The sequence below is a fragment of the Bombus terrestris genome, chromosome 9, assembly GCF_910591885.1.
Source record: "Bombus terrestris chromosome 9, iyBomTerr1.2, whole genome shotgun sequence".
In the NCBI taxonomy this organism is placed as follows: Eukaryota; Metazoa; Arthropoda; class Insecta; order Hymenoptera; family Apidae; genus Bombus; species Bombus terrestris.
This window is the reverse complement of record NC_063277.1, coordinates 17,729,406-17,744,849: the sequence shown is the minus strand read 5'-3', so window position 1 is coordinate 17,744,849 and position 15,444 is coordinate 17,729,406.

The window sequence follows — 15,444 nt, the reverse complement described above, 5'->3', positions numbered from 1 at the left end:
ATCGAGCTATTGGCTTTCTAAATACAACGAGGGTATAATTAGAATACCGAAATACCGCAACTTGAAATTTTGTTTCATCTTTTTATGAAAATCAATGGTTATATAATATCTATATACGCGTATGATAATTTAAGTAAGCATTTACAAGGGAAACGCGATAAAACAATACACTCGAGACAGATCTCTCCCCTATTCCATCCCTCGTTCCTTTTTATTTCTCTTCTCGACCGTTCTATAACATTTCCCTTTTTCGGGACACGCCGGAAGCCGGTGTAGCTTGAGTGACAAGCTTCCGGTTTCCGTTTCCGAGCAGCCATCTTGTTACCGGTTTAGATTTCCTGAGGGCGTCCTGTCGAACTTCGACAGGGACCGCATTTCGACCTCTGTTCAGAACTTTTCATTTTTCCATCACAATGCCAACGATATCGTAATCCACTCGAATTTGCGTGGTGTACCGTTCGCATGGAAACTGACCACTGAGTATGTTTCGTAAAACTGAACTTTAAGTCACCACGACCAAGTCTATACACGATCTTCCTGCCTTTTATGCAAAATATTATTTGATACCATAGAGAGTATACGCGTAGTGAAATATTCAGATAACGGAATTTCGAAACGGCGAATTCGTTGAGCATCGAGTAATATTTAATACGAGTATATTTTTAAAATAAATATTTAGAAAGATACGATAGCGATACGAATATTCGAGAAAAATTCGAAATAATTGAAAATTACAAATATGGAACGACTTGTTTCACAAGTTCCACGTTTTAGCCCTTAATACGATGAAATGAAACGAATATCAGTTTTGTTTGAACAGGAAAACATCGTGCCATTATACTCTGCAACGAATTAGCGATCGCAGATAAGTCGATAAATAATTCAGGTGATGATTGATCGATTACTGGCTTTAGCAAAGTGCAGAAACGCTACGCAATCCGATTGGTTGTTCTCCGATTGATAATCGATTATTTCAATCGCGAGGAAAAGGAAACTCGCCGATAAAGACGCTCTTATAAATCGAACCATGTATTTTGCCCCTGCGTATCGTACATTCGCAAAACATACGATTCTCGGAATCTAAATATGGGATAATTAAATTGGACTTGGGAATTGTAATAACCAAATCTGATATTCTGTAAAACGAAAGATATCTTAAAAATAGATAAAACGAAATATCGTAGAAATTTTTGGGTAAACACGAGCAAATAAGGAACGTAATTTTTTAAAGTAACGTTTCTTAGCATTTTCGGAATTTCATTTTATTTTACATTTAACGCGATTAAACACACACGTACGATTACGAAGACTTTCAAAGATTTCGAAAGATCCGCTTCATCTCTAAAACTGAAACGTCGGTATTTCCGATACATAAAGTTACAGGACATTTGTAAGAATCATTGTTAATATCCACGACTCGTTCCAATTTTCCGCTAAAGATTTTCTTAAATCGTAAACAATTCCGTATGTTGGTTAAAAGTAACAGCCAGATCGAAATATAAAAATTGGAGGATCACAAATTGGAGATAAACCACGCTCGAAACGTAAACGAAACGAATCGTTTAAAATTCCTCTTCACCGTCGAACAACGTCGATGTCGTCTCGAAGAAAATGAAAATCAAATCTTCAACGTAACATCTCTGCCCTCCGCTGAGTAAGTAACCAGTGACCATCGAAAATATGTTGCACTTTTCGAGCAATTCAACGTATCCCTGTTCCGTAGATCCCTTTCTCTTGGTCCCTGGTTATCTCGCTCGGTCGAGTAACGCGAGAGATGACGTAGCGAAGTAAATGGAGTGGACAGCGGGCAGCATATGCTTTGTGCCTGGTCCTTCTACAAAACGAAACCACCCCACGGAGGAATATTTCGCGGTGGTGTGCGCGAAATGTCGGTGCGTTGAACCGGAAGCGCGAGATAACATTCACCAGCCGCCGGCCATGATTTATACGGCCGGCCGTAATCTATAGAGATTTCGACGTAGTCCACCGTCCAGACCTTTAGCTAGGAACTCTACTCGATCTCCTGGTGCGGTAAAGTGCTCGTTCATCGAATTCTCTTCTCGAAGGGCATAGAATAATTTGATTGTACGGCGGAGGAAAATTATTCGATTGGGATATTGGGTTGGCAACTAAATTGTGGTGGACGGTGAGACGTGTTGTTGGTTAAATTAATAACGAGACGAGTTAATTCAATTAACTATATTTACAGATATTTTAAAGTGTAGAATACAAAGTTAATCGCAAGCGTTGCTCGCTTGATGATATTCGTTATAAGATTGCGTGGTACTGATACTAATTGTTATGGCAATTCGCTAGACTGATTCGTTATACTTATTCGATCGACTAACTGACTGACTGACTGACTGACTGACTGACTATTGGAGAACATGGTCGTCTATTTATACTGGTCGAGGGGGTACCAGAAGGTTTAAACTTGTGACCGGTTGTAGGTTGCACGTAGCAGAGAAATTGCTTTGTTGTGCAGTGTTAATCCTCTGTGGCAAAACGACGGTGTGAGGCATGTTCGTATCGAAACGTCCTAAGACGCATATGCCGCTACAAAGTGTCATTAGATGGTATTGACAAAATCCGCAATCACTTGGAATATTTGGACAAAATATTCGCAATAAATAAGGCGAGAGGATAATTCAATGTAAAATTTTCTTCCATTACGACCTCGAGCTGGGCGTTTCGACGATCAGAAAGAAGCAAAACAACCGTATCTCCTTAACAGATTAGGCATCTCCGAAACTAGAAAAAGTTGGGAATAAAAGAAAAAGGAATATAGGGTCCAGCGATGTCACGTGGTCTTCGATCAATGGAAAGAAGAGAATAAATTGATAGTTTGTCGAACGGCGGGACGTCCCCTAATATTTCCGAATGTAATCGAGGGGGTGTACACGTACTTCGAGGAACAAGGAAAAAAAGGAAAACTAGAAAGTATCGGTGAAAAGGGTGAGGAGTGGATGAACAAGGCAGGAGAGAAAAGAGGGGTGGAAAAAGAAAAACGAAAAAAGTTGGACAATGCAGTTACGATTCAGGATGGAGAGGGCGAGTGGACGACACCCGTGTTCCGGGGGTATTTTATTGGCTGGTTTCCGTGGGGTGGAAATTCCGTGTAATGTATGAGATGTTTGCGTGGACTCTTTTTAACCCTCTACCCTTGCATACGTTAACTATCTTCTATGCTCGTGTTCGCTTAAACCATCCCTTTGCAACAGCGTATTAGACGAATTGCGAGCAGACGTCGACAGATAAACGTTCGTACAAAGATTAAAAAACGTCGTTGCGATCGAGGATATTCTTGGAAGAAATTTCAAGCTTGGTCGGAAATCTTGAAATTACGTTGGTCTTAGAATTTTGTAGTTGAAGTTGGTGATATTTGTTTCGAGAGAAATCGAACAAGTATGGGATCTCTTCTCCTATATCTTCGTAGAAGGAGATGCATTTTTCTATATTCTCATCTTCCGTACCTCGTGCTCGGAAATTTCACTGTAAATTTTCTGTATATGGTAAATTGTAAAATTGTAAATCGCAAGTAGACAATTTCTTCGATGAACTTGCGATTGATCAGCGTTCCGTTTCTGATAACCCTTCGGGTCGTGTGATCCGGTTGAAACGCAGAGTAGCTTTCATTGTTCCAGGATTGGGTCGGAACCGGAAACGACGTTCCCTTCTTATCAAAATTTTTTAGAAGTTACAACAGGACACGTGCCGATAATATACCGGGGTGCAAAGACACGTGACCGGAAGAAGCATCCTAATTGATATTGATTCGACGATGTGCCCTTCTCAGTCGGCGCTCACATCGGCCAATGCTTTGAATCGAGAATATCAAATAACATTTTAATATCGTTTCAATATATAGCGCTTCCATTTTTTGAATCTGTGTTATTTTTAACGCTTTACTTTTTCATTCGTTTTCTCGTAATATTATCAATGTCCTAAAATTCGTTAACTAAGCGTATCATCGAGTATAATATCCTTATCAAAAAAAAAGAATTTTTTACCGATGAACGATTGCTTCAGAAGGACGTTTAGCATTCGTTCAGAGTTTGATCTACGCGTCCGACGGAAATCTGAATGTCCGTTCGTGTTTGGCCAGTAGGGGAAAAAGAAATTCTACCGAAAGTTTTTCAATCCCAGAAGTTTTCTGGTTGGCGCGCGCGGAACGCTGGTTCATTGTATTGTTAGCAGTTTGAAAGAAATCTACGGACGATGAACGGTCGAACAACAATTCGAGGATGCACGTGCAAATACGCCAATCTTCCAGCTTTTCCAATCATCGTCGCGGCTTTAACCTTGATGCGAAGAAACCTCGAAGAAACTATATCTTCCCTTACGACGAAACGCGTTTCTCTTTTTCCACCGTTTCCTTGAAAATTTGTGGTAGTTTTTATTCACACGATAGATAGAAACGTTGATCGATCGATCGTTTAATTTTAAATAACAGATGATGAACGATATTATAAACTGTCGAGACATTTCTTCGAGTCCAGTTAAAGAAACATCCGATAGGACAAAAACTTTTCGCTATTTGTAAAAGCTGTTGATAAAAAGGAAATTCAATTTTTCAACGAGAAAAGCATTGACCGAAGAAAATAGGAAAAGAATTGGACGAAGATGAGGAACAATGATTACCGCTCGTTCTGCAAGAAGATGGCATCGTCGAACGAGTCTGAAAAAGCGAAGCCGAGTGCAGAGTGTACTGGAATGTTGCCAGAGAGTGTGCATCGCTCGAGATGATAAGTCTTTTGCGGATGGAAAAAGTCGCGCTGCTACGGCTTGGTAGATTAATCAAAGCAGAAATTCCGAGCGTCGAGCGACCACCGACAAAGCATATTCCCTCCTAAGAATGGATCGTTTCCGGTTCCGCTCTCTTTATGGTACATTGCGGCTCAGCGATGTATTAAGATTACTTAATCGATAAAACCAGGCACGGAAAACTAATTCGTTTTTCACCGCCAGTTCAAACGCGATTATCCTTTCTTCCTCTATGGTTACCAACCATCGGAAATGCCGGACAATTTTTTACGTCCTCCTTTTGTCTCGAAAAGTGGTCGTAACGACGACCAAGTACAGTCGAGTTACGCGACTTTCATGTTGTAATTTACGAAGGACATCCTATTCGAAGACTCTTCGTGGCAAGTAAATTCGATGAAAATTTATAATTAAGTTTCAAAGAAGTTGCATTTATATAGTTGCGGCTCTCTTCCGTCTCGAAAAATAATTTGGTGTGGCGTAAAACAATTTTTGTAAACTCCTATGTTCTTCGAATAACCATTAAATCTAGATACTCCTGCTCCTGCGAAATATTCCGCGTTTTCCTGCCTTTGCTTCTTTCCTTGTTTCTTCTGAAAAATTTCTGTGGCGTCTCTTTTCGAAAACTGTATATCGGTGAACAGGGTTCAGCCCCGTCGATAATAATCGAGAGGGTGATCGCAGATATCGAGTGTCGATGTTTGGTCACTTAACTGTGACTAACGGCCTGCTAACCGGCGTTTAAGCGAGCTTCTGTTTGTTTAACACGTGTTTAACCATTTCGTGCACGCGTCTTGTACAAACACGTACCTCGACTTTTCGTTCCCAAAGGAAGGCGCGTTCGTCCCATGGCAAACATCGAGACAGAAACGGGCGAACGTTCTAAGAAGACGCGTAGGTGAACCTTGATAGATTCCAGGGCGTAATTATAAATTATTATCGTTGGACTTTATGTTTTATTAAGCTGGAAGCTGGAAATTACTTTATCAAATTTATCTTCGATCTTATCCCATGATCGCGCGTTAAAATCCAAGGAATCTGCGAGAGAACAGATCTGTCATTTTTCTAACCGTGGAAACATCTGCTAACGCGATAGGGCTGTTGAATGGCTCCAGAGGACGATCAACACCCCTGTAACATGCAAACTCGCGTAAATCAACGTCGACAAGGAGAGAAAAACAAGGTGGAGAAGGGAGAAAGGAGCGGAAAAAGTTGTAGCAGCTTCTTTCTCACCCGTTTAAGCAGATTTAGCCGCGAAACCAGGAAACGTTTAAGAGGGTGAACACCCTTGCGAGGGAGCTCGGTGCAAAGTGGTCGAGTTTAAAGGACAAAAAAAGAAAAAACATCTCCTTCGGTAAAGCCGATACAAATTTTTCTCTCCATCCTTACTGAATGGAAGTCTATTGTACAGCTTGGTACTAGGATTTTAGAAGAGGGGAATCGATATATTTTTCTATTGTAACGATCTATTTATTTTCTTTCAGTTGTAGATCTTTCAGTTAGGAAATTTATTTAGGACGTTTTATATAGCGTTTGATATAACAACGATCTCTTTTTATTTCTTCAAACTGAAATACCGGTGTAAATTCTTTCTGACAAACTATCGTTGCCGATTAAAATTCCCACATTTCGCAGAGAAATCATTTCCAATTAAAACGAAAGATATTCCTGAAGCGTGTTTGCCTTAACAAAATTGACATCTTAATTCTAACTGCTAATATACGTTGTTCGTAGTACAATAACAAGTTCGTGCAATTTTCTAATCTCACGAAACGAAGACGTCTCTTCTCACGGCTATGTCCACGTAACGTCAACACCTCGGTAAATCGCCGTTAATAGGCGTATCAGGATCGCGTGTGATTTAAGGTCGGCCTGTAATCGCGATTAAAGGGCCGTATCGGGGAATACGCGAGCCCGACCACCACCAGCCGGAACACCCTAATTTCGCGGCGGTGCGTCCACTGACCCTCCCACGCCCCATTAGGGTCGTTTGGCGCCGTGACAATGGGACGCACACGCGTTCCAGCCATTAACCGATGGTTACGCCGATACACGGACACGGGAATCACCGGCTATGACGACAGAGTGTCACTCTGTCACCGTGTTTCCCGCGATCTTATCGCTTTCCTCTTTCCCATCTTCTTTGATACAAACGATGGTTCAAAATTTCGCGATGCACGCGTATGAAACGTCGTTTCTTCAAAGTTTGAAATTTAATGGCCCCGAATTGCTTATCGCGCTTTGTTCTATAGTCCATCGTCGGTTTTACATCGGAGGCGAAGAAATTTCCTGTACAGGGTGTTTCGCTTATCCCGAATCGCTTAGTATTTTAATAATTTTATGGACGAAAGGAATTGTGGCAGTACAAAGTTGGTTAATTGGTGGTTGGTGACTTTTCTTTCAAAGTTGTATCTTTTTTTGAGTGTTCGAGATCATTGGCATTTTATGTTCGCGAACTTTTAAATCTAAGATCGATAATTCTTAGAATTCCGAGGTGATTATAAACGAGACTGGTGGATCGTTAGAAAGATACAATAACTTTCCAAAGTCGGGAGGTTACTTTGAAATTCAATAAGGTTACTATGTATAATTTTTAATTGCTGCAACAAAATCGACCCATTTAAATAGACGATTTCATCGATTTGCGAAAGCGAGTGCTATTCTAACAGGCAGTTTTCGTTTCTCCGAGTTTGCTCGCATTTGGAAACCTCGTGTCCACGTTTAACAGGCTTATTCATGGAACATCGAACCGAGTATTGTATCTTAATTCGAGTAAACGTCGGCTTACGACGAGAATAGCGTTCACTGTGTAGCCAGATTTCGGTGAAGAAATATTCGAACGATATCGAGCGGCAAATCAATGCACGCGCTAACGCGTCGCTTCAATGCCGTGTTTTCACGGATTTCCAATGGACAGAAATCCCGTAGGATAATCTTCACCCCCTGGCAGAGTTCCTTTAAGCCCGTTTAATGTCGCACCATGCGATTTTTCGTAGAAATCTGCGAGATATCGCTGCGAACACGAACTCATCTTCCAAGTTCAATTAATTAAAGGCAACATTTCCTAACGAAACATCTGACTCTTCAAATTTATCTTCGAACGACGCGTAAATCTTACAAGACGATCATCTGTATCTATTTGCTCTCGAGACGAGGCTCTGTATCTTTTGTTACGTGAATCTCAGCGCGCTTCAACATGGTGTGTGCTTGTGTTTCCAAGCTGATGTGCACACTGCACACGCACGGCTATGATACGTGTGTGCACAGGGGGGTTCGTGCAACGAAGGGGTGGAAACGAGCCCTGAATGCTCACCTGGGCAAAGGCGTGGCTTTCGCGACAGTGGTCGATAGCGCTGCTACGACGCACACCCCTCCCCAACTTTCTAGAGGAAAAAAGAAAATCGCTGGCACAGAGAGGGAGAGAAGGTGGGTCGGGTGGAAGCCCGAGGACTCGGTAATCGAGGCTCTGATAAGAGCTTCTACCACGATTCTTTCGAGAAACGTCGCTTGATCAGCTGCTTTTCAACACGATGATTATACGTCGTTACCTTTTTGACGCGCGAGTAGGAACGGGAAGATGATAGAACAACGAATAGGACGACGATGTATCGATAAACTCGAAGACTAGAAAATTTGTAAGCAACCGTAAGTTGGTGGAAATTACAAGAATCGCTGGAAACACGTTCTATCCTTAAAATCATTTCCTTGTGCTTATAATATAATATTTTAACTTTACCCGTTACTTGTTTATTTCGATCAATACGTTATCGTTGCTAGTAAAACGCAAGTAACATATTATCTTGTGCGAGAGGCACGGAAGATGCTGCATCTACCGAAGAGATACCAAAGATTCTAAATAAGCAAAACGTGAAATATATCCGAAAGGCCACTCCACGGGACTTCGCGTTGGAGTTTATAATAGGCGATTCGCGAAAACTGAAAACAAAAGGAGACGATGCGTTAGGATGGGAGAGTGGAGAATTCGAAGGAGCAAAAATGGGAAGAATTGTGGCCACGATAAAGAGGAGAAACGATAGGAAATCCACTAAACCTCGGTCGTGATATATTTTTACGATGGTGACCATCGGTTGGCTTCGATCCAACCGCGATATCGTTAACAACCTCACTGTCGCGGCTCGATTTTCTCGTAACTACGATACGCGTCTCTCCGTTCCAGTTTCCACCCTGTTTTCGAAACTATTTTCGTGGCTGAAGATATTCGTGGGTAAAGAGAAAAAAACATCGAGAGATTGATTCGAAGTGACGGAATTATTCGAGAGGTTTTATCGTATCGACGATGTTAAATTCCGTGATATTGTGAGCCGAGAGTCGCGAAGGCGTTTAAAGTGCAACAGGCGTATTTCAGAGAACGAACGCAACCTGCTGTTGTAAAGTAATTAGACGTTAAGGAGGTGCTTTCTTCGAGCATTTAAGATCTCGCTGAGGAGCCGACGCGACGGTGAAAGCTTCCGACGAACGTAAAATAGGCAACGGTTGAATCATCGTTTCAAAGAAAATCCATATCGAGGAAAAGCAAAGATATTTTTGACAGAGTTAGGCCAGTCGAAATTACGTTACTTAGTCGTGAGATTTTTCAATCTCCTCGGCAATTTTTAGTTGTATTTATTTAAATGTGAATCCTTTGAACGGCTAAAATCGAATCGTTTTAGTTTTATCGCGAATTAAATGTCCCATTTATGTAAATTCATTCGCAGTATAATCAGAAACAGCAAAATCTATTAACCGCGTCTCGAAGGATTTCAGTTAAGTTTTTAAAAAGGTTCAAACTTAATCTTCGATTCTCCGTATAATATCTATACAAAATATGAAAGATAATATTCAGCAAAAATATTATCCAGCTAATTATACGTTGCGTGCCCTTACAGAGGGTTGGGCGGGTTCTTTCACGGAGATCCGACGTAAACACACTGTGTCAGCGTTATGCCAGGCAAAGTGCTAGTTTGTGTTACCGGATGCTACGTAATAGCCAACATGGAAGTTCGTCCTATATCCATCCATTGTCTCGAAACCAACGGAGGTGGTGCAAACTATCATTTCCTCTCTTCAAGCAATTTCGAACTTTTTCCATCACCCGGTATGGATTAATCGGATAAATTTGAAATATTCTCCGCCGTGCAACACGATTCGCTGAATCATCGACTACTTATATCATCGAAGAATCTCTATATTTCGAAATAGATCTTTAAGTTAGGTATTTCGTGGTTTGTTTAAATTTCAAACTTACTCAAAAACCCACCACCTCGCCTCGATCATTACCGAAAAAGAAAGAAATTGTTCGAGCCGATTAAAATTCATTTCCATCCGTTCAAAGATCTATCTTCGATCTATTCGAAGTGTTTGAACTTATTTCGATAATATAAATCGCGTTGAAAAGAATAAAGAAAGAAGGAAAGATGGTACCTAAATCCTATTCGTTGTTTAATACCGTGATTCCTGCATCGTTTTCAGGCACGTCAGGTAAAATTCGACATCCTCCTTGGATGGAAGAAGCGTGCGTGTCACTGGCACACGGGTACGAAGAGTAGCCTAACATGACCACAATTACACGGCCAGGGAAAATGGTCCACGGTAGGCGCGACAATTGGCCGGATGTTTCCCATTGTGATGGGCGGCGTGCCACACAGTATTATCCACGGGTTTAGGGGAACGTGTGATGAAAAGCGACGATTCCGAAGGGAAATGCCATTTAAACGCGCAAAATTTCCGCATTGTCGGTTACGCGCGTCGATTGACGCGTACCCTTCTCAGCGGCGTAAATTTTGCTAAGTAGAATACGATATCGCTACGATCGACGTAGAAAAGTCGGCCTGGAAAGGAAGGAAAATGATTCTTGTAGATTCTTTTTACAGAAAAAGCCTCTTTTAGGCGGTAGTTTCTTGTCGAGTAGATAGTATAAGAAAAGAAAAGAATCGAACAGTGAAAATAGACTGATGGTTGTTGAGGTTGATCGATAGAAGAACGGAGGGATGAATTTGCGATAGAAAAATATATTGAAATAAATAAAGGTATAAGTATAATGTATAATGTATAAGTTTATGCTGATCCAGATCCTTACTCTCCTAATGTTGCGATACAATGGAAAAATAGAGAGCATGTTCATAATAGCAAAAGGACATTACCAAAAAAGTTAAGCTCATAATATTGTCTAAAAACTACAAGGAACATAAATAGAGATCTATTTATCAGTTCCTGGACCTTGTAACCCAAAACATAATGTATATTCAAGGGTACGATAATATGCACCTCTCCTTATTTAGAATATTTTTGTTTCGCTAAATTCTATTTTCTACGTAATAGCGATCTTCGGGTCACGGATATACATGTCGGAGATGAAAGAACACCGGAACCTTCGCTTTGGAACTTTGGGAAGACCCCTAGTATCGTAATTTAGATTTCACCATAGCCGTATTAAGAAACTGTTGTCGTTCGATCCGACTGTATTTATTTGAGATTTATGATAGTGAGCTCGGGCTCGAGGCGACAATCAGTCGCTGAACATAGCCGCGGTCAAAGGGATGAACGTTTTGTCTAACAAAGGCATGAAGTAATTCTATAGCTCTCTTTAAAAGAAATACTTGGGACAGGGCACGACGGTAAACGTTTCAATGGTTTCTGCCCCGTGGCTCGCCACACGCAGACTTTGTCCTTCGGGTAAGATGATTGCCAGATGCCAACGCATCTTCACAGTATATGTTTAGCTGGGCGAGGACCCGCTACGAATATTAAGTTTCAATTATACAAAGTCTTTCAAATAGACAAATAGCCTGTGCCCCAACTACGGGAAGATAAGAGAAATCTATTCTTCCACGAACGACGCTTCTCGCTAGCAACTTTCCCCAAGGACAGCTAATATCTTTCTCTAACCACCAACATGGAAATTGACCAATTAACAGCAACGTCAATTTCCCTCACCCTTCGAACGAAGACTTTTCTCCGCGAATTCGATGATCTCGTGCCCTTAGGCACACCCATTATAGTTTTCTTCGACAGCGTCACCGCGACGGAGAGTCACTCTCTCTAGTGCGATCTCATCAGTAATCGACCTGTCTTTCGTATACGTAATAATTGCCCCTTGCTCTAACATACAGTGTAACTTAGACGCTAACGAAGGGTAAAGTTCGTCATCCTGTTGACCGCGGATTCGTTATTGAGCCTAGGATCATTGTCAATAGCTTCTCGAGTATCTAATTATCGCGATTACTTGTCCAATTCCATCATAGTCATATTTGCACTAGTAAATATCCCCTCTATCGCATAACGATCACGTCTAGCGTCAATAGGGATTCGTTTCACGCCCTTAACCCTAACTCTAACCTTAACGCCGACCCGACATACATAAATAAAGATGTAGAGTTTTTCTTGAAGTAGTTACTTCGACAATTGTAAATGAAAAAAAGTCGGAATATTAATATAAATATGCGATAATGATAGGAAAATTTGAACGATACTGTGTTTAACATTTATTGTACAGCGTTTATGTCGATGGCCATGGCCAACCTACCCTATGCAGGCATACTAACATGACAAAACTATTAGGCGATTTTAAAGAAGAAGTTTAAAGGCCATTCCGACAGTGGTTCGCCATGATTTTCATACGATTCGAGCTTAATTTTCTCGGTACCATAGAATCATGTAGTCGACCAAGCAGCAAATTGACAACAACTGGTTTTATGTTTTCATTTGGAAAAGTGCACCCCTCGCAATCAGCCCCAAAGTCGTATTGGACTTTATTGATATCTCCCCTTGGACAATAACTGAGACAATTTCGGAGGGACAAAAAGTAAGAATAGCTTTAAACGAAGAAGTATCTCGGTTACAGCGATAAAGGCTGCGTTATCTTCGAAATTCCAAAAGACTCTGATATCCTTGTCAACGTCTTTACCGCGTTGTACGATCGTTCGTTGAGTGAAATATCTAAAATTGTCTTCGACAAGAATAAAAGTTCTTTCAAAAGAAGTTTAAGCCGTTAAAACGATTCAATTTGTGTGTGAGATTTTAAATATAAATATAGAATATCCCTTGGACCAGACAATCCAAGTAAAAAGCGATAAATTTACTAAACTCGGTAAATTTATTCCTACGTTTGATTAAAAAAATAATCGAGAAACCTATACACGTGTACGTGAGATTTCCAAAAACATTTAAGCGAAGTTTTAAAACAAATGCAAAATGTACGTACATACATCGTGAAACATAAAACCAACGTCATATTTCCTTCGCCAAATTTCTCCAAACCTTCCATCATATTAAACACACCTTCCTTTCGTGTATCGATTTACGATACTGCATTTTCGGACCAATATCAATTCCGGTCTTAAAATTCGTACAAAATGCCAAGCGTACCTCACCACGAAGATGCCGTGTACCTAGGCCAAGGTTCCTCCACTTTCTCCCTCACCAACCCTCTTCCCTGTCTCGTCAAACGTTTCGAAGGGGGCAAAAGTCGGTCGGGACGATAAATCAGAAATCTTTTGGCCAGCTGGTGAGTGCGTTGCAAGGCCGGTTGCGTGTCGTCCGCATTGTCGTTGCCGCGATCGTTTAAATCCATTTAAGGGTGTCGTAATGGTACAACCTGGCGAGGGGTAGAAAGAGGAGGACCCTGCGAGGGGTACAGATTTCTACGACTCGACAGAGAGAAAAAAGGACGAGCCGTGTGCACCGACGAGGCGTGTCCCGTGCTTCCGTCACCTCTCTCGATCTCGTGTGCTCTCCATTTCTGCTTTTTTTCTATCCTTGCCCCCTTTTAGCCCCCTATTTTCCGCTTTTCGAACGAGAGATCGATGGTCCATGAGTATTCACGAAATTTGTTCGCCGCTATAGATGACAGCGGTCATTGTGGCGTGTGTGTACGAGCCTCGAGGGACGAACGAGTTTCATCTTTAAATGTTTGTTCAGTGATTTGGGTATTTAGCATGATCGATTAACGGAGGATCGTGAAACTGCGAGGAGATCGTTCGTCTCTGACTGAAATAAAATAACACGTAAAAAATCGCTAAACGAAGGAATTGTCTTATCAAAGAGAATGGCGATTCAGATGCGAGTGAGGTGATTCGCTTTCCTCGCGATGTAACATAAACATCGTGGAATTTTTAAGAGCGTTCGATCGATGGCTGCAAGACAGTCGAAGGGAAGATCCTAGCAATAAACGCAATTTCTCTGGTTTCAAATTTTTTAGAAACTAAGAGAATCTACGCTGCAGGAATAAAAAAAGGAACATAGAAGATCGGTGGAGATATTGGCGAATTTTTTGGAAACTTCATTCCGCTATGTAAATAGAAAAGGTGTGTTCTCCGTAGAAGCCAGTTCGACCACCCTTGTAACGTCGTGCTCATAGGGTGAGCACACCCCCGAAACGTCACAGGCTAATTGATATAAACGCAGCGAGTAATATACTTGTCATAGAGGCGAGACCCGTGGCTGCGCCGAAAAAAGGGCGAAACAGAGAGGTAGGGAGAGAGAGAGAGAGAGAGAGAGAGAAAGAGGAGGCTTGTATAGATTGGGGCTTAGAAGCCTTGAGCCTGGATTACGTTAGTCGATATTAGACTCGTCGCGGTGATGTTGGACGATCACCATTAACATATGAATAGGAGAACTGAATGCGTGCGGCTACACACGCAAATACGTTTGTACGTGGCAGGATCGAATCTTTATTGGTTAACGCGGGCTTAATATCCTGACGAAAATTTGCTTTGCTAGATGTTACGTTACACGTAAATACGACCACGAAGTCGTACGATGTTTCGGAGTTTTTTGAAACGAGAATCTTTATTAAAAATCTTTTTTGAAGAAAATTTATTCCGTTTGACGAAAGTATTCTTAGAGGATGAAAATTAGTTGATTCGTAGTGCATTTAAATATCATTATTCTCGGATGAACGTATCGTGGCAAGTTTTGCAAAAATTAACGATAGCAAAAGTTCGATAGAAATAACATAGTATTAATCGATAGCTAATTATTTTCAGGATTTCATCCCTTTTATGCAAACTTTACAATTTTTAGACGAACGCGACGAAGATATTACACGCAGGAATTTTGTTAGAGATTTGTCGGAGTTAACGCGTTTCCCACGTATTCGTCGATTGAAAAGCGAAAGTACTAAACCTGCGTGTGTAGGCTACGGGTTAAAGCTCTGGCTCATCGATTAACCGTGTTGTACACAGTCATCTGAAATAATACGAGACGACGTCGATAGGAAAATTAAGGGAAGCCATAAACGAGACGCGAAAGGAGGGTTGAAGGGGTATTAAGCCAAATATATCGTTGACAGTTAGAATCTGTTTACAAGATCGTTCAATAAAGCGAACGAAACGTGTCTCGAACGATAAGAACGCAGTAAACCTATCGCTATTACGGTCAATATAGGAAAGCATTATACGAACACGGAACGTTTCTAAAATATTTCTTCCGAACGAAATTAATTCGTTTAAACTTCGTTTCCAAGGAATAAAAAACATCTGTGGACAAACTTCACAGGTAATGGAATATTCAACCGCTTGCCACACTTTTACGAGTCTGAGTCGTGATGAGAAAGAGTTTTGAGCCAAACCCGAATATCACGAGTCTCACTCGTAGTTTTAAAATCTCGGGCCAATTTCAATGTATCGAATGCTGTCTTTTTTCTAAACATAGGCGCGACTATCTACGCACTCAGTCGCGCGATAT